This window comes from Corvus moneduloides, chromosome Z (assembly GCF_009650955.1).
Source record: "Corvus moneduloides isolate bCorMon1 chromosome Z, bCorMon1.pri, whole genome shotgun sequence".
Lineage (NCBI taxonomy): Eukaryota > Metazoa > Chordata > Aves > Passeriformes > Corvidae > Corvus > Corvus moneduloides.
Window position 1 is genome coordinate 8,479,046 of NC_045511.1, and position 26,835 is coordinate 8,505,880.

General features: G+C 37.4%; 1 long non-coding RNA gene across 2 annotated transcripts in view; it reads left to right on the forward strand.

The window, feature by feature from the left end:
- Positions 1–26,635, forward strand: part of LOC116438413 — a 57,821-nt gene extending 31,186 nt beyond the window's left edge. Inside the window, exons 2-4 of one of the 2 annotated variants that reach the window (XR_004237726.1) lie at positions 493–635; positions 7,478–7,582; positions 12,669–13,460. This is a non-coding gene — a long non-coding RNA (uncharacterized LOC116438413). Of the gene's footprint in view, positions 1–492; positions 636–7,477; positions 7,583–12,668; positions 13,461–24,282 lie in introns of those variants that run through there. The other variant, XR_004237725.1, reaches the window with a different exon arrangement.
- Positions 26,636–26,835: the final 200 nt, after the last annotated feature.

Sequence of the window (26,835 nt, forward strand, 5' to 3'; positions counted from 1 at the left end):
GACTTTAGATAAAAGTGCTGGGAGTTAAATGAACTGGAGCCTCTTGAGGCTGGGGTGTGGAATATCTTCCTTTTACAGTTACTGGTCAGATGAATATGTTCTATTTTGCAGCTGCTATGTGGCCATCTCATATCCATTTCTAAGTTCTGACAGCCACTAGTGTGAGGTTCAAAATTATTTTTGTTCAAGACCTCTTCTACCGCAGTATTGATTTTAGTGAGCAGAATTAAAGGGTGCTGAATTCTTTTATCTCCAACCAAACACAGCAGAAGTTGAAAGCATGCAGACTGGACCTTTTGAAGACACCGATACCAGCTGAACATCTTGTGGGAAAAATCTTTGTGCTTACATGACCATGCTGCTCTGTGTTACATATCTTGGAAACATACGATTTATGTTGTGCAGGAAATACCGTAACAGACCAGAAAACTAAACAAACAGCAGTCATTCCCCACTCTCAGCTATTTCATCGGCTTTCTGCTATTGTTACAGATGGCTTGACTAAAACCAGAAAGAAGAGAGTCTGAAGACCTCTCCTACATGAAAACCTGCAGAGCAGCATAATGAGTAAAGAAATCTCTGCAAAACTCTATTAGAGGGTTCTTCTCAGTGATTCCAAATGGGGAGAGGAGGAGGTAAGATTTACTTTCCTGTACAGAGTCACAGCAAATTCATGTGGATACCAGATGCAGAGTGATGTCAAAGTGATCCCAAGCAATCAGTTGCAGAACAAACCATTCAGACATGGAGATATCTAACAAATTTGCAGAAAAGATTATCCCTGGGGGGAACCGTCAGGAGTCATCACACACATTCCTGTTATGAAAAAAGTTCCTTGTAGGTTTTTAAGGTTAAATGACATCAAGGCCCTCCCAAAAAAACCCCAAAACAGATCATCAGGGAAATTGTTTCTGATTGGTAGAATATCAGAAAAGTGTTGCCAGTTCAAACACTCTAAAGGACATTTATCTGAGAAACCGTATGACACAATTTATTGGACAATGACCTGCATACACAGCAAGCTCCTGTCTAGTTCTTAATACTGGGGTCATGAGGAGGGGAAAAAAAAATTTCTATGAATAAATAGAGTGACCACAGCATTGCAAGCAGAAAGTTCAGAAAATGAACTTAAATCTTGTGGAAATGTGATTCACAAAAAGAAAATTTCTTTTCTGAATCACAGAGTAGAAGAGGTATGTATTCCTAAAACCTCTTAGAGTTTCAGGTACATATGAAGTCTCTGCATGGAGAATACTTCACAGTTTACTGAGCATGAAGAGTTGTCATTATAATCCTACCCAGTCATGGTTTGATGTGCATATTGTATTTGACAGCAGGAGGGCTAGAGGTGTGGCTTCTGTGAGAAGCTGCTAGAAGCTTCCCCTGTGTCTGATAAAGCCAATTCTAACTGGCTCCAAAACTTGGTCACGAGTCAAGGCTGAGCCATCAGTGATGGTGGTAGCACCTCTGGAGTATTTAAGAAGGGGGAAGGGCGACGGTCCAATACCAGCAGTAGCAGTCAGAGGTAATGCATGACAATAAGTGGAACAACTCTGCAGACAAGGTCAGTGCAGAGGGAGGGGGAGAAGGTGCTCCAGGTGCAGAGATTCCTCTTCAGCTCATAGGGAAGACCATGGTGAGGCAGCTGAGTCCCTGAAGCCCAGGGGGGTTCATAGAGCAGAGATCCCCTCGCAACCCATGAAGATCCCGTGGGAAGGCCATGCTGGGGCAGGCTCCTGGCAGAACCTGTGGAGCCTTGGAGAGAGGAATTTTGTGGAGCAGGCTTTTTAGCATTACTTATAACTCCATAGGGGACTGATGCTGGAGCAACCTGCTGCTGAAGGACTGCAGTCTTTTGAAGGGACCCATACTGGGGTAGTTAATGAAGAACTGCAGCCCATGGGAAGGACTCACATTAGAGAAGCTCATAGAGAGCTGTCTCCTGTGGGAGGAATCCCAAGTTGGAGCAGAGTAAGGGGGTGAGGAGTTCTCCCTCTGAGGAGGAAGGCGCAGCAGAGCCAGTGACGAACTGCCTGCAGTTCCCACTCGCTATAGCCCTGTGCTGCTGTGGAGGGAGGAGTTAAGAAAGTCAGAGCAAAGTTGAGCCCTGGAAGAGGGAAGGAGAGGTGTTTTAAGATTTAGTTTTTACTTTTTCATTCTGCTACTCTGAGTTTATTTGTAATAAGTTAAATTAATTTTCCTCAAATGGAATCTGTTTTCCCTCTTTTGGTAGTTGTTGAGTGATCTCTCCCTGTCCTTATCTTAACCCATGGAGTTTAGTTATATTTTCTCTGTCTTGCTGAGGAGTGAAAAGATATAATGGCTGTAGTGGGGACCCGGTGTCCAGGCGAGGTCAACCCACCACTGTGTGTCTCAAGCAGGGTGAAATTGTATGTCTTTGTTTAAACTGAAGTAAAAAAATGCTGCAGTGTGACAAACAATGCATAAAGAAAGAAGAAACATAAAAATATTTACTGGAACAGGGTGGACAATAAAAATATGTAAATATTGCGTGAAACACATGAGAGCAAATTCATTCTGAAAGAAAACACTGGCTGCAGTGTGAAGACTTGGTCTTTCATAACATGCAGCACTGGGCTGCAGTGAGCCCAGTGTTAATTGCTAGTGTTGTTTCTGCCTTTATGATGTATATATATTAAATTTATGTACAACTGAATTCTTCAAGAACTGATAAGCCACAACTGCATCTGGAACATGTGAAGTGTCAATAGCATATCTAATTATTACCTTGCTTATAAAACTAGCACTAGAAGAACAACCTTACAACCTCTAGAAGAAAAGCAGAATGATATAAGTTGTTGTAGTGGGTTCAATTTGAAGCGGGCAGAAACACCAAATTAGTGTAGTGCTTTTGGTTCAAAATACTCATTACTTACTTATTTACTGTCTGTGAGATAAGAATTAGGAGAAAGCAAAGCAGGCACAAAACTTAAAAGAATATAAAGAAGTTTATTAACAGACCTAAAAAAAAGAAAAAAAGTCAGACTAAACCTTCAGAACACTTCTCCTCCCCCCACCTTTCTCCCTTCTCCCACTGACAACGTAAAAAGAAAACCCTTGAGATTTTCAGCCATTTTACCACTTCTATAACAACCTTGTTCAGTTCACTTAGGGAGAGGAGTCTCTCTTGCTCATGCTATGGAGACATCTCCACAAGAAACAGTTCTCTCATGGGTTCAATGTCACAGTGAGACAGCCGCCTGGGTTGGTTCTCTGCTGACATGTGAAAGTCCCTTTCCCCAACTTACAGCTTTCCCCACAACTGTTTTCCAGGGTTCAATCTTGAGCTACTGGGGTACCATTTTAAGGATGAGCTGTTCAGAAGCAAAGGTTCTCTTCATCTATCTCTGGGAGCATCTTCATCTCTAGGACTATCTCTGGGAGCATCTTCATCTCTAGGAACAGAGGTCTTCTCCTTCTGATTCGGAGCAAGAGTCCTCATCACTTCCATCTCTCCCTGTTCAAACTTCTCATCAAATTACAGCTGCTTCAGCATTTGCTTCTTTCAGCACAGGTACTTTTGCTCACAAGTACAGTTTGAACACTCCACCCCCCCAATCTTTCATGAAATTACAACGGGTACTCTGATGTATCATAGTCCATCACCACCATAGCTTTACAACAGAATTTCAGCTTCTAAGCATCTCTTCTTTCTCCTCCCTCAGGGTTTCAGCTCTTCCTTCTTCACTGACTTTGGTGTCTCTATGGTGTTTTCTTCACCTTCCCTCTTCCTCAGACTCGGAAGAGGATTAATGTCTGCAGGCTCCATCTGCTCTGGAGGAAACTTAGAGCACTAAAGGGTTAATCTTACCCAGGCCCCGCAGCTGGAGTTCTCTTATGGCTGTTGGTCACACGATCTTTGCTGGGCAGCGGGGCAGCTTCAGATGAATTTTCAGCCACACTGGGGCGGGGGGTGGGCGATGTCAAGCCAGGCCACTCTGTCTGCAAGTAACAAGGATGTGGGAGAGGCCGTGGATGGAACAGCGCCGCATGGCTTCAGGATGGCTGTGTCCCGGCCCGGGCTGAGCAGGGCCCAGCCTGGCCCCACTGGGCCACCTGGCCCCACCCCCAGTTATCTGTCTCAAGGCTGGAAGCAAGAGAGAGCTTTCCCGGGGTTTGTTCATTCTTAAATGTGGATCACAGAGGCGTGTCAAGCTCCTTAAGTGGCTTAAAAATTTGCCAGCATTCAAACTAGCCAGTTGATAGGTTCTGTCAAGTCATAGAGGAAGCTGTAAGCACCTCTTTGCAAGAGAATCACTTCCGTAGCTATGCTAACCCATGACAGTTGTTCATCAGGCATTTGAGTTTCAGCTGCTAGAATGGCAGACTGGTACACCTGCACCACCTTACATCAGTTTATAATTTATTTTATATCTTCTATAGTTGAGGTATTTCTCCCCACCTTCGTATGCTCCATGGGCTGCCATTATCCTACCGCTGACTTTTCAAACACTGTTAGATCTTTTTCCATCCTGCATTTGGAAGCAGATTCCCAAGATAAGAATTCCTCTCTCTCCAGCCAAATGCATTTTTTTTTTCATCTGTGATGCTTCCAAAATCTTCTGCAAGAGTTATGTTACTGATATGCGGAGTATTAAGATGAGAAGACAGTATCTTTGTTGCCTGTACTGCTTCATCTGGCTCTTTCCATCTGTTGATTCCTGTAGACTGCAAGACATTTTCAGCCAGGGTCGTAATTTTCTTCTGTGTTTGTAAACAACATAGACCTGGGATTCCAGCAGGGCTCTTAAGAGCTGGTAAACACCAACAGCACCAAGCAACAACAAAATAATGCATGCAGTAGAAATACTTTTGTTGATGACTCTATCTTTAATGGAGAAGATAGTAAATATTTTTCCTAATTTTTTTTGTAATTTTTTTTTTTTTTTTGGTAATTAAGTGGACGGTGTTACCAGCATGAATAAGCTGAAAGTGCTGCACTGAAGGGATTTATCGCCAACATGTGGTTTAGAAGTTTGACTTTTTTTGAGAGAAACAGCTAAATGAAATCATGGGGTTTTTAGTGAATTAAACAGTAGCTGGAATCTATGCAGGTAGTCTTTAATAAATGGGAAAGGAAGTGAAGATACAAGGGGGTAATATATACAGTGAGAGAAAACAAGAAGGAAGCATTGTGTAAAGTAAGAAAATGGTTGACAGAAAATTATATTAAGTAGTGAAACAGATCTAGGAAACAAGAAAAAATAGAAAGAGGAGTTTTGAGGGAAGAATGATCACAAAGTAGAAATGGGTGTTGTGCAGTTAAGAGTATCAGTATTTGAAAACATTTAAGATGACTGTCTTTCTGAAGAAAATGTGGGAAATTGAATAAATTGAGTATGGACTATTTCAGCAGTCAATTAAAAAGCAGAATAAAAAAATTAATAAAAGAGTTGGGTTTTTTTTAAACAAAACAATCAAAGGAGTTTGCAAAAAAAAATTGAAAGAACCAAAAATTTAAATCATAATTAGTGTAGTTGGATACTAAAAACAAAGGAAACAAACAGATCATGTTTTACATCATTGTACTCTAGAAAACCATGTTCCACATCTAAATGTGAAAGATAAAAAGACGGTATACTATTGATGAGAGCTGAAGCCCGCTACAGGGGTATTAACTTTGTTACACAGATGACAGATTTTGCCTGATTTGAAGGCACACATGTTAAGATGCAGTTATTCTAATACCCTTCTTTGGATAAATTTTTTCAATTGTTGTTTCATAATTTCTGTGGGGGACCTTAGTATGTAAGAGGACGGTAACAACAGAGATAATCTGCATCAGGCCCATGGTCCATCTAGGACATTTACTTCAGGAATATTAGAACTAAAGGAAAACATTGAAACATTTTATATGGTTACAGTATTAATTTATTCACTAAGATACCTCTAGTTTCCATTTATTTTCTAACTTTGTTTTTATTTGTGTGTGTTTATGTTTCTTTGTTTCTTAAAAAAAAAAAAAAGTACTTAATGCGTCAGCCAATCATTGAATAGACATTTTTCAGAGAATTTAAGCTGTTGGTTCTTTTTTCTGACCAGTAAGAGCGGACTCAAAGTTGGCAAATTGTAAAGAAGCAACTGCTGGTATGTATATCACTGGTCAAACAAAGATCACCCCACATTTTGGGACAGACACTTTGTGCAACCACCAGTGACCACTGAAGACCTTTCAAGTATGCCTCCGTGGGCACCTGGAACCTGGACTGTAAGATAAGCCCCCACAGTGGGAACTTGAGATAAGATAAAGGTGGTATTATTGTCTGAGTGTAATCTCAGGCCTAGGGGGAGGTAAGCAAAGCAGGGGGAGAAGTATATATCGGTGATAATGAACACAAAGAACACCCAATTTATGGGCCACCAACAGTCTCTCTTCCCCCTTTCTTTTCTATTTCTTTCTATTTCTCTACCTCTTATTTTATTGTTAAACAAAATCTGTACTATTGAATTTGGCATATCATCTCCTTTACACCTTAATTTGGGCAGAGGCATCTCTCTCTAATCAGATCTTAATAGTCACCATGCTGAGAGCATGACAAGAAGTATATAGTTTGTGAACTATCCCTGTAGTCTACCATGTAGTACCTTATCCTTGCTTTCTTGATGAAAAAACTGGGGGTGAAATTTCAAAAAGTTTTCTCCCTTAATTTTAGTTTTGCAGCTATAAATTCAACTGAAACATCACCTAAACCTGCCATCTTTCAGTTTGAAGCCATTCCTCCTGTCCTATCACTGCATACCCTTGTAAAATGTCCCTCTTCAGCTCCCTTGTAGGCTCCCTTTAGGTAATGCAAGGCACTGTGAGGTCTCTCCAGAGCCTCCTCCCTTCAGCCTCCCTTCACAGGGGACTTGCTCTCGCACTGTGATAATTTTCATGGCCTCCTCCAGAGCCGTGCTAATAGGTCAAATTCTTTCTTGCATTGGGTGCCCCAGAGCTGGATGCAGCACTGCAGGTGGGATCTCACCAGAGGAGGGCAGAGGGGCAGAATCCCCTCCCTTGCCCTGCTGGCCACGCTGCTCTGGATGCAGCCCAGGATGTGTTTGTCTTTCTGGGCTGTGAGCGCCCATGACTGGGTCATGTTGATCTCTTTGCCCACCAATACCCCCAAGTCCTTCTCCTCAGGGCTTCTCACAATCCAGTCTCCACCCAGCCTGTATTTGTGCTTGGGATTGCCCTGACCCAGGTGCAGGATCTTTCGCTTTACATTGTTGAAGTTCCAGAGGATTGCATGTGTAAACATCATATATAAATCTCAGAATAATTTTTACATTTGCACAGGGATGTGTTCTGCTCTCCGTTAGAGTGAAGACACAACATTCTTGTCTGAAATAACATTACCCAAGGCCTTAGTCTGAGATTACCCCTTCTTTTTTGAATAACCTATTATTTTGAGGAGTGGCAGTAAGCTAGTCTTAAAGCAGAGGTTAATAATCTAATTGTGTTGTAATATTTCAGGCTAACAAAAGCGGGGACTCTGTGTGGGATGAAAGATCGAAGAAAACAGAAAATCCTGGGTGAAATAGTAAAAGACAGATAGTAAAGACAAAGACATTACAATTAGTAAGTACTACTGAGGTGACACATGGTAGCTTGTTGGGGTCCCTCCCCTGCCATGGAGCCCTGGGAGAGGGGCCCTGAGGGCACAGACACGGGGTTTCCCTGCCCCTGCTCAGCCTCGTTCCCATGGGTTGGTTTGTGTTCCCTGCGCGGGCAGAAGGACCCTTGGTCCCGTGACTGGGACAGTTCCTCAGCAGAGCCCCGGCCATGCGCCTGGAGAAAAAAACATCTCTGAAACAGCTATCAAGAATCTGTCTGTCCATATATATTTCCTTTCCACGGGACTCCTGGTTTGATATATGCATGTTGCAGTATCCCCTCTGTAACAGTAGCTTGTGATTAGTTTTCTGAAGAGCAAATCAGAACTACTACTGTCAGTAGGAAAGAAAAATAATGACATAAAAAAGAGCATGCTGGCAATAAACAAACACAAAAGATGAATATGAATAATAAGATGATTTATTAAAAATTGCTTTGAATTCATTTTGGAATTCAGGGTTTTCGGATAAAAGTTATAATTTCTGCCAACAAATGGAGGGTTTACTTCTATTTATAAAACAAATTGGTGCATTGTGAAAATGTGTACCGCTGGTTCAGGGGCTTCACCTTAATAATTTTTACAGGTACAGGTTTAAAAATTGCACAACAATAAAATAATGTGATAAACTGAAATTCTTCCACAAGATGACAGAGTACCATTTATACATCTGAATAATTCAGAATACAGTAATATTTTGTAATGCAAAAGATGCTAAAAAGTGATATGGAAATTTTGGAGATAACTCTGCTGTTTTTTTCATTGGCTTTAGTAGGTTTGGGATTGATCAAGACAAAAATCTTCATGTGAAGGCAACTATGAGCTAATGAAAAAATAGCATAAGCAATTGATAGAAATACAAAAGGTTTTTAATGACAGTAATCCTGTCTTAGAATGTAGGTCTTTTAAAGACTGTTGAGAATTTTCTGCTTCTATCTGTGGGGAGAATTTGGTCAGATTTCAGCATCAGAGACATTCTTCACATCATGAAGTCCATATTTAGGCACAAATTCAAAAGCTGTTGATTTACTTGACAGAAAAATTTATCTCTCTGCTGCTGAAGCGATTTGAGTTTCCCATTGGCTCCAAACAGGAGTTGGAAGAGGCTATGTGGGAGAAGGTAGTTGCTGATCTCTCTAGCAGACTAATTCATATTTGCTGCTTTTTAAATTAATTTTTCCATCACTGCCAGATAAAGCCATTTCAGTTGCTTATCACATAGCCAGATGTGCTAGCACAAGGCAACTTGGTTTAGATAGCCAAGGCAAAATCTACGGATTTTGTAAAATGGAAGCAAAACTGTACAAACAAAGTAAAATAAGCAAAAAATAAAATTACCCTCAAACCCAATGCTATTATTGAAAGTATCACTTCATCAGGTACTAGTCAAAGTAGATTTCTATTTGCATAGGTAAGCAGTTTCAATATGGTCAAACAGGGAAGAGCATTTTACTCTTGCGACACAGCAAACTATTTCTTTTTGTGCTTCCCCCACCCCCACTTCCTTCAGTCCTTGTGTATAATGCTATCCTTTCCCAACTTACATTGTTAATGCTGTTTTCTGGAATAGAAAAATATATCCCTTTTTTTTTTGGCCTGAAAAACAATGGACAATATTTCCAGACATTAGGAAAATTGTATGCTAAACACATTTTGGATCTGAAATGGCCTTAGAACATTTATTTCTTATGCAACAATAGCACAAAAATCTTGATGCAAATAGAAACATTAAGTTCTGGGGAAACAAATCAAATGATCATAGATTTTTGGCTGAAGTTATCAGCTTGAAGAATAAGGCCTTTGGCTTAGTGTCCTACTGTTGGCAGGATCCAACTTTTTCAGGGTCTATCAGGCTCTGTAATTTCAGGTTTGGAGATTTTCCTACTTTATCACATGAATTAATTTCTCTCAAGCTTCTGTTCCATACAGTGATGTTCCTATAAATTAAGGTAGAAGAATAAGGTCATCATTCACTGAATTGCTATGCTTTTGCAGAATGAATTCTCATCTAGTATTTTAATTTACATTTCTGTTGAAATAAGTGAAAAAGAGTCAGAAGTTTTCCTGACAAAGGCTTTGTGCCATTTCTTTTTTATAGATATTACAAAATGGTATATAGTAATAGATTAAAATGTAGCCAGTTGTAGGGGTAGTTAGAATGTTCAGCTATGTACGCTGGCGTAATGTTATCTTGTTTTCTACCTCTGAAGGATGAGAGCAATGAGTCCTTAGGAGATGATATATAATAAAATATTGTGGTACAGCGATGTTATGGATTGTTAATTCAGTTTTGATAATGCTGTAGAATGTAGATGATGATGTAGGTAACACTGCAGGATTTAGGGCAGGCAGCGGAAGGAGAGAGAGAAAATAAATTTGACTCAAACCAGTAAAACGGAGAGTTCTTCATCCAAAAGACAGCTGATTAGAGCAACTCCCTGCCAACTGATATTGTGAACAATAAAAATCTACATGGATTCAAGAGGCAAATGGAAAACTTGATGAAATAGAAATTCACTGAAGATTAAATAATGTAGAAACCATTTCTAACTCATGAAGAGCTGAAAAGACTCTCAGGTTTTAGGCAGAGACATTGTATATCCTTACTGTGCTCTTACCCATACTCAGATATTTGCCTGTCAGCCCTACTGGAGATTAGATTGTGGGCTCAACAGACTTCTGCTGTTATCCAGTGGATAATGTTCCTATGTTTTAGGAATTGCAGTTTAATATTTACTAATACAGTAAATAATTTTCATGTACCATATGTTATATACATATATCTATATATATATAAAATATCCCATAGCTGAAAAATAAATGTACACCATAAACATGTATAGACTCTCATTTTTTTTAATGTAATACTCCATTTAAAAATATTGATCTCATTGTATCACTGGGTATCTCCACATGAACAATAATTAAATGACTAGGAAAGCTTAAACTGAAGGTGCTTAGATTTTCATATATGAATCTGTATGCTTTGTAGTGGCTTCATTTGTCCAGAGTGAAAAATTAAACTTCTCTGAATACAAGATGTCTTCACTGGGGTATCTAAAATAGAAGCACTAGAGAATTTTGGTGGTGTTATGAATGCTTTTTTTAAAGAAAAACATTTTTCCAGCCTAAAGAGAAATACATATGGATACGTTCCTTTACAGCGAAAATCAGTGCAGACAGAAGGATCTACCCATACAGATTAAATTGCGAGGCTGCATTCCAAATATATTTGGCAGTAAGATATTGTTTGTCTGTCTATCTATCTATCTATCTATCTATCTATCTATCCATCTATCTCTCTATCTCTCTACCTCCAAATATATTCCAAATATTCCCTGCCACCTCCACGAACACACCGAAGGTTTTCCAAACACAAAATGTGGTCTGTGATATATCATTTTGGATACCTTTCTGATGGCATCTCATAAACCCTTTATCAACTTTTCTGTCTTGGTATGAAAAACAGCACCATGCATTATGGAGTGAGAACTCATTGATTTATGAGCATTTCAGAGGACTAATGTGTTCATTTGGTATATGCAAGAACAAATTCTAGAAAAGCTCATGCGTCTTTTGCATTTCTTTTTTTTCCAGAAACATTGAAAAATTGAGTTTTAATATTTGAAACTTACAAGAAAACATATGTCAACTTTAATTGTTTTCTGAAACCTGGTCCAAACATCTTGAAATCAATCAGAACTTTGATTTGGTCTTGGTTGGTCTTGGATCAGCCTTTTAGTAATCATAAAATAAATATAATCAGGCCATATTACCTCAAGACTTTATATTTAACTCTGTATTTTAGTATTATGTTGATCTCTTTTAACATAAATTTTATTTTAATGCTTATTCTGCATTCTGTGTGTTTAAATTGATTTCTTCTATTGTCTTTTTAATTATTAATTTCTAATACCTACTAGGGTTCTGATGTTTCATGACCTTAATGCCTCTATTTACAATTTATTCCTTTCTTATAAATAGTCAATTCCGTTTTTTCCTTGTAATACCCTGTTTATGTGTATAAACATTTGTGGAATACCGAAGTAGTTTCACTGTAGTATTTATGCATGACGAATTATGTGGCAGTAAAGTAAATGATGAGTGAGTGGAGATCACGTCTTTACTCTTTCCTTTGCTAAAGCAGTATCCAGCGGGTGTGATTAGCAGTGACTTTTTGTTCAGCATCTGTATTTAATCAGCAGTTATTTCCCCATTTCCTAGACTGGTTAGTATAACCCTTCACCACTTTATCTCTCTTCTCTGCCTACCAGTCAATAAAAGGAGGTTTTCTAGCTTTCTCCTCTATTTTTGTGGCCACCCTTGATAAAATTTAAGTATCTGATTTTCTGAAAAAAAGTGATAACATAAGTAAAGTAAATGACTGAACAAAACTTTTCAACTCTTTCTGGAAGTTTTGTGAAGCATGGTGCAGTAGTGACTCAGCAACACAGAGTAGGTTGAAAATGTTTAATAATTATATAAATTTAATTTTAAGTTCAGGTATTAATTTAAGTTTACTGTAATTATAATTACAAAAGAGTGGTGTTTTCATGCATTTTGGCATACCAATGACATTACTGTGTATCAAAACTTATGAATTTTCCTTAAGGGATTCTCAGCCTTGAATGTCCTCCTCCCTACCTGAGACAAAAGCGCTTAATCTCATCCTCCATGTAAGATGTGGATCAAAACTAAATACATATATCCATGGGAAATCACACAAAGAAACAGCAATATATCTTTTGAAATTATCTTTTGTGGGAATAATTAGCATTTGGCAATGATAATAAATTAAAATTTAATTCTCTATTACTTTCCTTAGAACTAGTCTCACATGAGGTCTGTAATTATATCTTGTTTCCCTTCTGCTCCCCATGTCTCTACTTGCCATCACGCCCAAATACTATAGAAGGATTTTTATCCTATGTGTAATACATATAAAACATCATCACCACAAGGATCAGGTTGGATTGGCCCATTTGACTATGCCTGAAACTGCACTTGAGAAATAATCAGTAAAAAAATCTCAGCAATTTTTCTTTCCTGTAGGTGAGAGGTTCATGAGACCCTGTGGAGATTGATAACACAATGAAACTAATGGCCTGTTCAGTCCAAGTCATGGGAGCTGGGGAAGATGCCAAGAAATTAGTGGAATATGGAAAAAATGTTTAACAAGGTTGCAAGTTAAAAGTTCAGAATCCTGTATCAAATATTATAATTTTAATATGTCATAGAACTGTCTTCTGTCCATATAAGTGAAGGATTTAAAAATGTTCTATATGGGGGCTAAAATCTGTCTCTAAATACTTAAGATCTTAATTGCCTCAGAGCTTAAACCCTTGAGGAAGCCTACTCTTGAAGTTCAGTGGTAACATAAAGTAAACCATAAAATAAAACTGAGAAAAAATGGCTTAAATGAAAGTATTTCTTCACTCCACAATATATTGCACAAGTACAGACAGTAAGGTAGCTTATCATCCCTTAGAACTCTGCGACAAAATTGCTTGATAATGATATTCTGCTCCAAAAACTTTCTTTCTCTCATAAGAGTTTAAAGAGAGAAAAAGAACTGTAGTTCCTGGGTTGTGAAATAACTTTTAAGTCTTTATCTTTAATGAGGTTGCATTACACATTACCCCAATTTTCCTTTCACTGAACTTCAAGACACAGCTGAATGCTACCATATAAGTCATTAAGGAATGTCTGGGGGCTGTTTTTTAAGAGTGGGAGGACAGAGGTATGTGTGGTGGTTTCTTTTTTTTAATATGTGATTTTCTTATCTGTTTGGACATCCATTACATCATAAAAGTGGCTCAAATTAAAGTCATTCTGCTACCTTGTGGCTGTAGCTTGAAATATCATGTGTTCAGTGGTTTAATTTGTAAAATCGTCCATTATAATGATACTCATACCATTTGTTAAACTGCATCCAGAACACTGTACTGGAATTTAGACCCTTCCCAAGAACAAGAGACAACTTTCTTCTACTAAAGACTGAGTGTCAGAGATGGTAACTTCTCCTTTTTCCTTACCCTTCTTCAATCTCACATAGCACAGAAACAGAGCATGGAGGGAAAGTTTGCATTCTACAGCAATTCTTTTGCCTGAACATATCTCAAACTTGATGAGAGCAGTCCAAAGTCAATGGAGAGTGTCATACATAATCCTGGAGAACTTCAATCTGTGACAGCTGTAATATTTAAATAAGAAAGAACAGCATTATTTCAGGATCAGAACTTTATGCACCATAGTGTTGCAGAGATCCTGCCTAAGACACCCTTTTAAAACTCTATATGCCTATCCTTCTTTTGAATATTTTTTACTCTTCTTGAAATAAAAAAAAACATTTAGTTCAGAGGAATCATCTGCTAGGCACTTGCAGTGACCATGTCTGTTATATTTCTTTATCAACAGTGGACAATACACAGTTTAAAGCATTTGTCCAGTCTGAGTGAATAATTGATCCATAGAGCTCTTCAAGACGCTTCTGGAAAGTTCTTTACGTGCTACTTTAGATGCGAGAGAGATGTGATTTTGGAAACCTGAACTCATCCATTACTTTCTTGTCCCTTTTCCTGAGGGCTTTTTAATGTGATGTCCATCCTATGCCCAGATAAACATTTTTCTGGGAGTAAAACAAGACTGTATAACCCATTTTAACTGAAAATTTTCCTTAAAATTATTTTTCATTAAAAAAAATTCATTAAAATTATTTTAAATTGCTTCTCATAAAAATTGCTGTGTTGAGACTTTGAGTCTCTAGACCTTTCTAATTAGCTAATTCTGAACAGACTATGCAAATGTTATTTGAATTTCTAAGTGTTCAGAATGCCCCACTTGTGGTGCCCCACTGTGGTTGTGCTAACATTAAAGTATTGCTGACATAATACTTAAATAGTGTAGAAAGAGTGAGACGAGCCTCATAACCATAACAATAACAGTAAGATAATTCAGGGTCCCATTCTGCTCTAGGTATTTTGAAAAATACTTTATATAACTCTATGTGTTACTCTATCTTCAGATGACCTCAAAACATCTACTCGCATTGAAACCAACTCTAGATCTGTCCTATTTGTAGCTACTTGTAGCAGGAACTGTTTGAGTAACATCATTAGTTTTTACAATAGTGTAAAGTAGTGACAGAGTAGCATCCTAATTGCATTATATTTCAAGCCACATTTTATAGCAATAATTTATTTGTGGTAATATCAGTGATGATAATAAATTAGCGTAATGAATCATTATTGCTTATGATATTCCATATATGCAGAGCAGTCATTCCATCATAATCTTCAAATTGTGTTGCATTGAATTAGATTTGCTGGACGAACTGTTTTCATCTTGTACTTTATGTAAAAATCCTTTAACAAAACTTCTCAACAGAACATTGTTGTCCTGCAAGAGTTTTAAATTATATTTAGAGATATTCAGCATCCTGCTGGATAGAGTCCATTAGAGACAGAGCTGTTTAACATAAGAGAAGAGAAAAGCCTCAATTTTTGATTTATTGGTTCAAAATTTCATTAGAGGTTCTAAATACTAATTTTAGTACTATTTTGTACTTAAACATTTTAAAAATTTTTGGTTTTGAAGCTGAAGGCCAAAGCCCCATTCTCTACCAACAAAAGAACATCTTACAGATGTAAGTACAGATCAGTGTTATACAGCAAGAAATTAAAGAAACATTTTGCACCAGAAGTTGTTTAAGAAAGTGTTTTTATCTGGGGAAGCTGCTGATAGAAAAGGGAGAAATTTCCATTCATGTTACAAATAAGGCATTTAGGTATGGAATGACACTATCATGTAAAACAGAAGACAAATAATTGTAGATTTGTATGTGGAGACACTGAGCACCATATTTGTACAAGAATATACATTTGTAAACATTGTTTTATATCATTATACATAGGAGATATTCGTCTGGCCTACAAATTATTGTTTTATCTTCTGGTAGGAAGCACACAGTATATATTTTACCTTTCTGTGGAATCCCATTCACAATATATCTCACTGCTGACTTTTGGTGACTAGATAGTTCTGTAATGTAGAAAAGAAATCTTAGAGATGAGGGACATGTACATTATTTAGGATGACTTTATCCATAATAGCAGGGTAACAGAAATAATCTGAAACTGCTTTTTCCAAACTTTCAAAATAAATGTCTTTCTTAAAACATGACTGCTGTATACTGGATTTAAGTTTGCTAATTATGTGTATTAGTCCCATTCTGATTGATGAGATATATTAGTACAGAAATTTATGAGTCTCATTGATTTTTGACAGCATTTTAACTTTTCTTTGTCCAGTCTAGAGCAAGAGTTCCTTAGCAGGGAAACAGACTATTATTTTTGTGTGGATGGTATTGGATGAAAATACTACAAAGCTTAAGTTTGTGAATTAGATATGAGACCTATGTATTCCAAAAAAGCAGACTGAACAGCTTTTTTTTGGATGCATATCTCAAATCATAGATTAAAATATTACCACCGTGAAAGAGAGAACTAGAGAATACTCTCATCTAGACTTTCCCGTATGTCATCTTTTAAGCAGCTGAACAGAAATTACATTCAGCTGTTTCTTCATATATAGAATCATCTTTGCATGGCTAAGTGAAAGCTATTTTCTTTTTATGCCTCATTATTTTAATTACACATGTAGTCTGCCATGAAAATTGTGCGCCTATTTATTATAACATCTTTGTGACTGTCTGGTGATTGGAAAATTCTCTTAGGTTTTTGTTATATTCATCAGTGTAAGCTAAAGTCAGCTTAGATCAGAAGTTTTCCAAATGGAGATGTTTTGATTGTAATTATATTTTGATGCAAAGGGCACATTCATTTCAAAATTCTTACTCTATAAGTCATTGACTTCTCCAGTTTGTTCTCTTTCTTCAGCAAAGTAAAAAGCACAACTGCTACTAAAATTTCCCACTCTTCTCACCACAACCAAAATCCATTAAGATTTTATCAAACTCCAAATTTTTCTTTGAATTATTAAGACCCTGATTTCATAACTGATAAGCAAATGGCAGGTGATCTAGTAACTGGATCAGGCTTGCTTCCATGTTTTCCATTCAAGCACCATCTGTCTCTGTATGATCAATGTAACCTTCTGTAATACATTTATTTTAACACTGTGTCCGTATCAATACTATGGTTTAGTATCTAGTAATGTAGAATACACGGTGCACTCAAAGATCTTAAACCTTATGGTATTACTTAACGATTAAATTCAATTTCTATTCTTAGCATGAGAAGTTAGTGATGTAATTCAGTAAGTAGGAGCCTTTTGGAATTCTGTAGAAAACACGTCTGTTCTAATATGGTGATTATATATATTCACATTTGGTACCTATGATTCAACAATAGCTGGAGTAAAAAGTCATGTACATAAATTTTGATGACATGATCGCAGGAGCTGCATCAATCTGAAGACCATTATATCTATTGCACTACTAGAGAAGCAGCATGCTTACTACCTCTAACAACATTTACATCCTAAAATATCTATTTATCTGATGCACATTACATTTGCACAATATTTATGTCATGTAAGTTTTCTACAGGAAAAGCTGTTCTTGAAAACCTGTAGGGATATTTTATCCTGACAAAAACTTTTAAAAAAATTGCTTGAAGGGAGTTAAAACAGTGACTTTTTCTGTATTTCTTTCTGTACTTCCCAGCTATATGAAAAATAAGCACAGTCTTCTTCAGTTTAAATTATTTGTCACTTGAAATAAATTACAGCCTATAAATACAGCTTGTCTGATGGACAGTAAATTTAAAAAAAAGTCTCTTTCATGCCAGAACTGGTTTTTGTTCTGATTTCTAATGGGGAAAAAATCATGGTCAGAATATCTTGTCAGCTCCCTCTTACCTGCTTCCACAGTATGAACGCCGTGATCAAAATTATTAAATATATTTTATTATAAATATTTGCATTAAGCCTAGAAAACAAGGCCAGATGTTTGCTCATACACCTTAGGATTTTAAATTGTTACCCAATTTCAACCACATTTGGAAGCTGAAGGAAATCTTACCAAGAAGAATGTTTCTGTGGAATTTACACATACACCAGGTGGGTGAGGGGGTAGAACCCAGGTATTTTATCCCCAGAACAAACTGGAAGCAGAACTCAATTTCTACACATTTTATCTGACAGCAGATGGCTGCTGGCTAGTCCTGAAGAGAGCCACAGTACTGCTGATCGTTTTCGTGGTGAGGATAGGAAAGATGTGTGTTGAATTATACAAGTGAGAAAAGAAATAAAGATTCTTCTGAAGCAAAGCTTCACAGATTCTGTTTACCACAAAACCATTTTAATTAAGGTTCCATTCTTAACCTATAGTCAGCAAGTAAATAATTAGCTACAGTTTATCTTTTACATCTGTCACATTGGACTAATGTTATAGTGTTGGATTGTGATGCAGTTGATATAATTTCTGCTGATCTTACATGTGACTAGACCAGGCTGGCAGCTGTGCAAACTGCATTTGAGGATGCTGTATTTATATTGTAGCCAAATTTCCCTGCTATGACTTAAGCTCTATTCTGTTTCCAGCATTTCTTACCACACTGTGCCTCATCTCTTAAAATATACAGTTGTAGAAAAATTCAGGTGAAAGGGACCTCTGTGGGTCTTCTGCTGTGGCCTCTTAGTGCACAACTCACATCAAGCCTCAGCGTAAGATTCAATGTTCAACTGAGTTTTGCAATCCCTAGGAATGGAAATTCCACACCCTCTCCAAGCAACCTCTTCCAGTCCTTCAGGGCTATCATGGAGAACCACTTTTTTAATATACAGTTACAATTTCCTTTGTTGCACCTTCTGACCCCTATCTTTTCCCCTCATGCATCTCTCAGATGAAAAGGCTAGAATGCACCTTGCGGTAGGGGAATCTGCAATCAGGTCCTCTCTTCTTCAGGGACACATGCACAGAGTCCCTTCAGATACTCTTGACAGCAGGTTCTCCAGCCCCTGATCATCTTAGCAGCTCGTCCTCTTCTAGATTCTCTCAGGTTTGTCACTACCACTTTTTAAAAATCATAGAATCATGGAATGGTTTGGGTTGGAAGGGACCTTAAAGATCATCTAGTTCCAACTCCCCTGCTGTGTGTTTGGGATATAGACTTGGTTGCTCAGAGCCCCATCCAATCTGGCCTTAAACCCTTCCAGGGATGGGGCATCCACAACTTCTCTGGGAAACTTGTTCCACTGCATCACCACCTTCACAGTAAATATTTTTTTTTCTAATATCTAAACCAAATTCTTTCAGTTTGAAGCCACTAAAGGTTAGCTGTCTAAAACTAAACCCCATATTCCACAGGCAGCATAACAGGTTTCTAGTACTGCAGTGTCATCATTTGCATCAGTTTGTTGGTCAGACTGTTATTAATACAGCCCAACATATATTTCATTTTCATACTGCATTCCTCACTCATATTTGACTGTGGTGAACATCCCTCATTCACAGTTTAATTGTTATGAGACAGTTTTTAATAAGCAATGAACAGCTTCTTTCTCAAAGGGAGAATCTTCTTTATTTTTCCCCCCTCAAACTACAGCAAAAAAACCAAATTGAAGCACTAACCGAACACTGCTAGGTGTTTTGACCTGTGTACTTATAGGGTAGTGTAGATTTGAAGATGCTATTGCTGCTGCTCTTCTTGTGTCTTGTCTCCCTTTTTACAGTCTATATCCCATGATTACTGCATTTATTAACCTGAAGCTCACAGGCTCTGACTTCAGTCTTGCGCTCCCTCATAATTTAACACTGCTTTGGGGGTCTGATTTATGAGCAAACTTGCATTCACCTGTGGAGTAGCAATTCCTCTGTTAGGAACCTCAGGTGAGAACTTCTGTTGACACATTTTTCCAGTAGGCTTGTTAGCGAACAGAGTCCTCCTGACTGGTTGTTTCTGTCTTTGAAATGCACTTTGTGTATCTTCTGCTTTGAAATGTCTGATAATGAATCAGCTTGCTCTCAAGGCCAATTTCACCTGGTGTAAAGGCTGTTGACCTGCAGGAGGGTTCACTATGTTTTGTCCTTTCTACTTTGGTAAGACACAGCCCCTTTCTACATGCACAGATCATGTATTTCCTAGAAATCCCACTTCCAGTTCAGCTGGCTGGGCCTTGGTCTCATTTCAGTCACATTGATCTACCAGGTGAGAAAAACACATAGTTTCTATGAGCCTGGGCCTCAACATTCCTTAAATCTTCTCAGTCTATATATTTAGGGTTTTTTATGTGAATCAGAATATTTAAAATGTGTTCAATCTTCTGGGAAAAGTTTTTTCCTTCCATATTTGATTCTTATTAAGGTGATAATATCTGATTTATCATCTCTGTAACTGTCATTCATTTCAACTTTACAACCATGTTTCCAGATGAGTTTCCACTGAGAGCTTTATGTTCTGAAACTGCGTGTTTGGTGTTTTCCAGGAATTTTTTATGGCCAAATATTAAAGCAAATTTCTCACTGTCAGTGTCTTCCAAACAGCACAGGAGTACTCTCATGGTGGTGTTGGTATTAGCACACATCATAAATTAAGTGTACTTTGAGATCCCAATCAAGGGTCAGGATGCATACTATCTTAGAATTTGTGCAGATGCAGGGAAATGATAGAGGAAACAAGTTCATTCAGCACTGATTTGTGTAAGTAAGTAGGTACCTAACACAGGAACCATATAGGGCCTCTAATGAGGCATATTAGCCACACGCTCTTCATTTCAGCTTTATGTAGGTAACTAATAAATCAAGAAGAAAAATCTGTTGGAAGACCCAGGAAAAGTGAGACTTGCTCCTTCTTCTGAGGTTCACAGAATTACAGAAAGGAGAGTTGTATCTATTGCATCCAGATGTTGTGAATTAAGTGCTTGTTACTCCTCCATCATGTATCCTTAAATTTCAGCATGACCTACTGCCCCCAGCTTGTGGAGTTCCATAACATCCCTGCCTTCATTCAGGATACTTTGAATTCAGAGTATCACAAAAGTGGATTTCATCCTTTCACCTGCCTGCAATTAGAAATTTGCTACAATTATTAATTTGTTGTGGCTGAATGAAAATTTTTCCACATACTTCCTTCTCTGAATATAACACTGGTAATTTTAAGATCCAAATTTGATTACAACATAAAAGAAAATGTCTTTTCAAGTAAATTAATATTTATAAACTATCTACATGAAACAGTTTTTCCATTTTTACTTAGACATATGCATTTTCTTCAGCAGCCACAAGATGGGAGTATTGATCCTTCAAGCTCTTGTTCTGTTCTTTGGTTTTTCTTTTTTACTGTTGTGCTCTGCCAGGCAGAGACTTAGAGAATGTTTTGTTCCTTCCTTAACAAGTTCGCTGAAATGAACTAAACTGGAGAGAATTTCTGGGAAGTTTAGAGAGTGTTAGTCAGCCTTATTCCCAACATGAATCCAGGAGGCAAATGTCGTGTGTACATTAAAAGAGTTTCTTGAGACTAAGCATCACATTTCTCTGGTTCGAGTTTCAGAGTGGTTCTTTTTCAGTTCTGCACTGATCTGCCACCTTTTCAGATAATGGGTTCCCTATAGTACTCTCACAAGGCTGTAAGGATAAGTGGAGCAACAGATCAAAACACTTTTTCTGCATTTACAGGTGCAAGGTCTGCAAGTCTGAAAGAACACAGCTTATGTGATAAAACGACCAACTCTGAGTAATTTGGGGAATGAGAGCTTATGTTAAGAAAACATTAAAAACAAGAAAATTCCAGTTAAATGTTATTGTATGGGCAACTGGACATCTACTTTTTCTGCCTTTAGGCTTATTTCTGGAAGGTTTGAGCATGCAGAGATGTCCTCTTATTTGTCATATGGCCTACAGAGCCTATGAGGACACTAAAGGAAAATGGACCAGTTCAAAATTTTCTGAGCATTGAGGAAGTTTAGATATGAACATCCTTGGTCTGTGCTCAAAGCATTCAAAACTTTATCTGCACAGAGTGTGACCCATACCCCTCTTACCTCTGAAACACATCATCATCTAAGATGCCTTTTATTTTTTTTTTCAATTTTTCATTGTCACACCAGTCCTCCCCTTGTCCTTCAGTTAAAGAGGGAAGTATTTTAAAAAGCAGTGTGTAGGAGGTACTTGGATACCTTGTTACCTGTTAGAGGAGTTTGTATATGTATTCAGAACTCTGTGAGCAGCCTTGAAAAAATGTGAAGCTTTAAAAATTGTCCTTATGGAGATCCACCTGCTACAAAGAAGAGAGAAAATGACTTCACCATTGCATGCTGGGTGCAGGAATTAAAAGTAATCAGACAAAATATAATTTCCAGTTTTGATAATTAGATGCGTGATATGAACAAGTAATATCCTAATATATTTTCCAAAGAACTTGACTCCTATTGAAATAATTAAAAGTAGGGTTTTTTTCAGAAGCCACAGAGAAATTTTAAATCAGACTGTAGTGCTTGGTGTTTTGTTAGTTTGTTTATTTTTTTAAGTAGCATGTTAATGTTTCTTTCTGCTTTGTTCTTTTCCATTAAAACTCTTAAAATTTATGCTGGTTTTAAACTAGTTTGTTAATAGTAGGAAAGAAGACACCTGGTTTATTTGGTTAGGTTTTTTCTTTGTATAGATGATGCGAGTAAAAAACAGTTTAGCCATTACACTTTGCCTCGGTAAATGCCACCTTTTTAGGGTTTGACATCTGTACCTAGCTACAAATAATTAGCCAGCATGGGTCTGCATTTTAACAAGATGACAACTTGAATCTTCTTGCTCCTATATTGTAGACACACTGAGATATTTTTTGCTAATGTTCCTTATGTGTATACAATAACAAAAACAAAGACTGAGCTGACTGGTGGCAAGCAATTACAAAACTGCAGCAGATATATTCATACTCTCCCCACATGCCTGGGCCTCCTGCTAAATCTGAAGCCTTGTCTTCCCTCACTGTGATCCTGTTAGAAACTTGATATTTTGGCCTCTACAAGGATAAAATAAACTTTTCACAGACATACACAAATAGCTGAGGAAATATACCTCAGACTTAGACCCCCATTTAAGGAAATAAAAAGGAAGTCTCACTAAGAGAGGAGGAAAAGAAGTGTGGCGTTTTCATGGCAAATAGCATGATGTCTGTTTGGCAGAAGTGACCTTGGAAGAGTACACTTTCTGCCCTCCTTCTCTAGTTGCCTGTTTTTTCCTTGAATATGTAGTACTATGATAAATGGCTGACAGTATGCTTCACAAAAGACTAGTTCAGTGCCTCCTGAGTGTGACACTACAGCTCTTCTGTAGAGTGCCCTTTCAGGCCTTCCAAAGGCCCTCCTCAGCCATCTGGTGCATATTTATGCAGGAGAGGGACTAATTCCCAGGTGAGAAGCAGACATAGCACACGGAGTACAGAAAATTTAAAACTCATTGTTAGTTTGGCTGCATCTTGGGAACACCTCCAGAAAAATAGAGCTGGTTTTTCTTTTTTGACAGTATGTTTTAATTGGTATTTTAAGTTCCTGGCTGTTAAACTGCCTGGTACGAAGGCATATATGAATAGTTTTCCTTAAATGAGAACACTTTGGAAGTAAATGTAAAAACACTTAACCAAAAAATATAATATTGGAGATGCCACTTTATTTAAAAATGTTATCTGAGTGAAGGAACCACCTTATACCAGGCTGTGTTACCTCTGTAATGACTTCAAGTGGGATTAGTGGTTTCTACATACAGTAAGATTGAAGGTAATTACGAAAATCATGTTCATATGTGTCCCCAGGTGTGGAAGGCTGAATTCAAGTCTTATTTCCACACTCTGTGAAAGATCGGACCCAAAGGAGAATTACAAGCTAGGTGAGACAGGAGATGCAAGTTGATAGGCAATGCCATGTCTGGGTCAGTTAATAACCGTGAGAGGCTTCAACGAGCACCTCATTTTTGGGGGGATTTAATAAGGTGTTTCTAACTGCCTCACATAGGGGATTTTCTACTGATCTTTTGTGGATTTTATTATAAGGAAAACAATTCCATGCCTGCCTCAGAGCTTATGAGACAGTTTGGTAAGGTATTAAATGACTTCCATCTTTTATCTCATATACGAATCCATTAATTTCAAATGCACTGGCAGTCCCAAAGAAGCCAATGGTCCTTGTTAGATATAGAGTCCAAAAGGGTATTCTGTTTTCCTGAGATGTCACCCAAATGTAAGATATCATGCTATTGCAAGGGCAATATTGATGAGATATATGACTCTTTACTGCAGTTAGATTCACCTGGTTTTGTTTAGTTATCTTTCCAAAATGAACTTCAAGTAGTGTTTGTTCATGGTTTTTTTCAGTATGGTGAGGAGTATGTTAGCAAAGCAGCATCACAAAAGTATGAAAGAGAGAGGCATAATAGTGCAAAGAGCTCTAGAGTAATTCACTTCTTCATTACCAGTGTGACTAAAAAGTAGCAAAAAAGAATTTTTCTAAAGGTCTAAAGGCAAGTGGGTTAAAATGCTAATGGGCATTTTTAGTTCACTGGAGGCTGTAGACAAACAAAAATATTTCCCATACCTTGTACAAGTTAAGAAAGTGTTGTGGAAGAGATCTATATTGCAAATCTTTTAGAGGTGGAACAGAAACACAAGGCATTGCTGGTCTTAGTATCTCCTCTATTTTGTTTTTGTTCTGTCATCAGGTTGCAATCTGCGTGGAGCTGTACTGCCCAAGGAGTCTGTCTGATGGATAGAGATCACATGGGCCATGTGAAGCATGGCCTGTTGCCTTTCCACACTCCCTGTAACAGCCAAGGCAGAACAAGGAAGGGAAAAGGCGAGTTGTGGAACTGGGGCTCCAGTGGAACTGAAATTCAATTACATGTCTCCTGTAGACTGAACCTCATTGTAAAAATTGGCCTGACAATTTTACCTTTAATCGTACCTCTGTGAACTCTCTTTGATGTTAAAGGCAGGTTACCCTCATCCGCCTTTCTTGTCATGTTGTGAGCAAGCCTCAGTAAATTGGGTAGCAAGACACAGACCTTTCAGGGAACCCAGACATGAAGTGAACAGCTTTCTCCAGCCCTTGAAAGTACATTGGATTGATCTGTTTGCTGTACAGTCCCCAAGCCCCAGGCTATGGATAAAATTTCTTAGAAGAGAGGCAAAGTAAATCAATTCTGCTCTGTTGCTGGGGTAAAGTTCGTCAATAGATGATATTTTAAAGCACCTCCATCAACAATTTATGAGATTTATTCAGTTTATGCGAAAGAGCACTCCATAATCATCACTACACAGCAATGGCCCAACAGGGTGTTGCTAACTGGATATCATTTAATAAAAGTTTTTCAAGTGCTCAGCATGCTTTCATCAGAGGGTGATTTTTGTTTTTATCCTTGTTTTGTATGAACGTTAGGAGGTAATCAAGAAGTTATAAAAGTTGATGATTTATGAAGCTTTTGAAGTGGTGGGTGAAATTGTAGGCTAGATATAATGCTTATATTGATCACACTGTTGGTAAAAGCATGATAAGACTGTTGACTAAAAGTACTATTATAATAAATTTCATGATAGTCTGTTAAATAGAGATCTAGTATTATTTAAATAACTTGATTTTGGTTAATAGTGGTCATGGTCAACACTGGGCTGTATTGTGTTGATACGCACATAAACCTCACAATTGTTACCATACTGTCACTGTGTTTTCAGAATTGGAAAAGTAGTTACATAGTTACCAAATCTCTCCTACACCAGCCCTTTAATTTCTTATGTTCTCAGCAGTATTCATCTCTTACACTAATAACTTTTTGAAATTTTTGTTCCATGCCCATGACTTCATCCCTGCTCTTTCAGTAACTTCAGTCTGCTCTTTCAGTAACTTCTCTTGCTTTGTCAATAAGTTTTTTTTAAATACAATTCTCATATTTCTTTCTTTTGCTTTTCTCATATTCTGAGATTACTTTGATTGTGGTCTTGCTTGTTCCAGTTTTGAAAGTACAAGGGAGAGTAAAGTCATAATTTTCCTTTTTGCACATGTAGCCCCATACCTGTTAATTCCTATTACATATTGCCCACAATTTAAAAAGAATTTCAAGAACTTATTTTTAAATCTCTATCAGTATCTCTAATTAAGTTGTTCTTTTCAGCTTTTTTATCTCCCATTATTATGCTTTTATTTCCATTTCTAGCTACTTGCATTCTGAAGAGACTGTCAGAATTTACAATTCTCTTACTGAAAAATCTCCAACACCCTAAAAAAACAAGCAACTTCACCCAATACAAAAAAAACCAACCCCCCCCCCCAAAAAAAACCAACAAACAAACCAGCAGAAAATTTTGACCAATTTTTTTGTTCTCATTTTCATACGTTTTACTTTTTACATCTCCTTCCTCTAATTTATTCACACTCTCTTTCACTGCATCCTGTTGAAGAGCTGGTATGTTCATACCAATGTCTTTTCAATTTACTAGTTGTTATTTAAGATATGCAGAGAACCCCAAAGTTCAAAAAACAATCCAGTGCTATCCATTAGGGCTGCTCAGCTTCCCTCTCTATCTTTTTAATGTGCAGAATTTTGTTTCTTTATTTTTCTCGTATTGGTGCTGGCTGACGTTTTTCAGATAAAAATATTGTTTTGTATCCTTTTGGAATGAGATCTCTGCTTTTTGGCTGCTTTATTTCTCACATATCTGATCTACACATCTCAACCTAGCCATAATATGAGAAGGTCCAGTGTTACTAAGAAAAACCTGCAAAATCTGTTTTATACTGTAGAATCATTTTTCAAAGTAAACAAATGTGTGTAATGAAAAACAATTTTCAAGGACCTCACCTGAGAACACAGCTGCCCTGGTATCTATTTGTGGGTAATCTCTATTTGTGAGGCACGATACAGATCTCTGCAGGATATGCTGTGTTCCTCTTGAACAACAATTCCCCTTCAATCTAATCTACACAAACTATTTATGTTTATGTTGTGATCTTTTCTTTTCATATATAAGTAAATTAAGTAAAAATCCCTAGAATAATATCAGTATCATAAAAGCAATATGAAACAGATTCACTTACTCTTTTAATATTAGACTTTGTATTCTGCTATTCTTCTACAATCTTCTTTTGACAATAATTTTAGTTTTGGTTTTTTTTCAGAAGCATTTCAGAAGCTCACTCCTGATGTGAACAAAACAACTTTCATTGGTGTTGTCTTCATTATATAACTGAACAGATGTTTTAAGAGTAAAATTGATGAAAA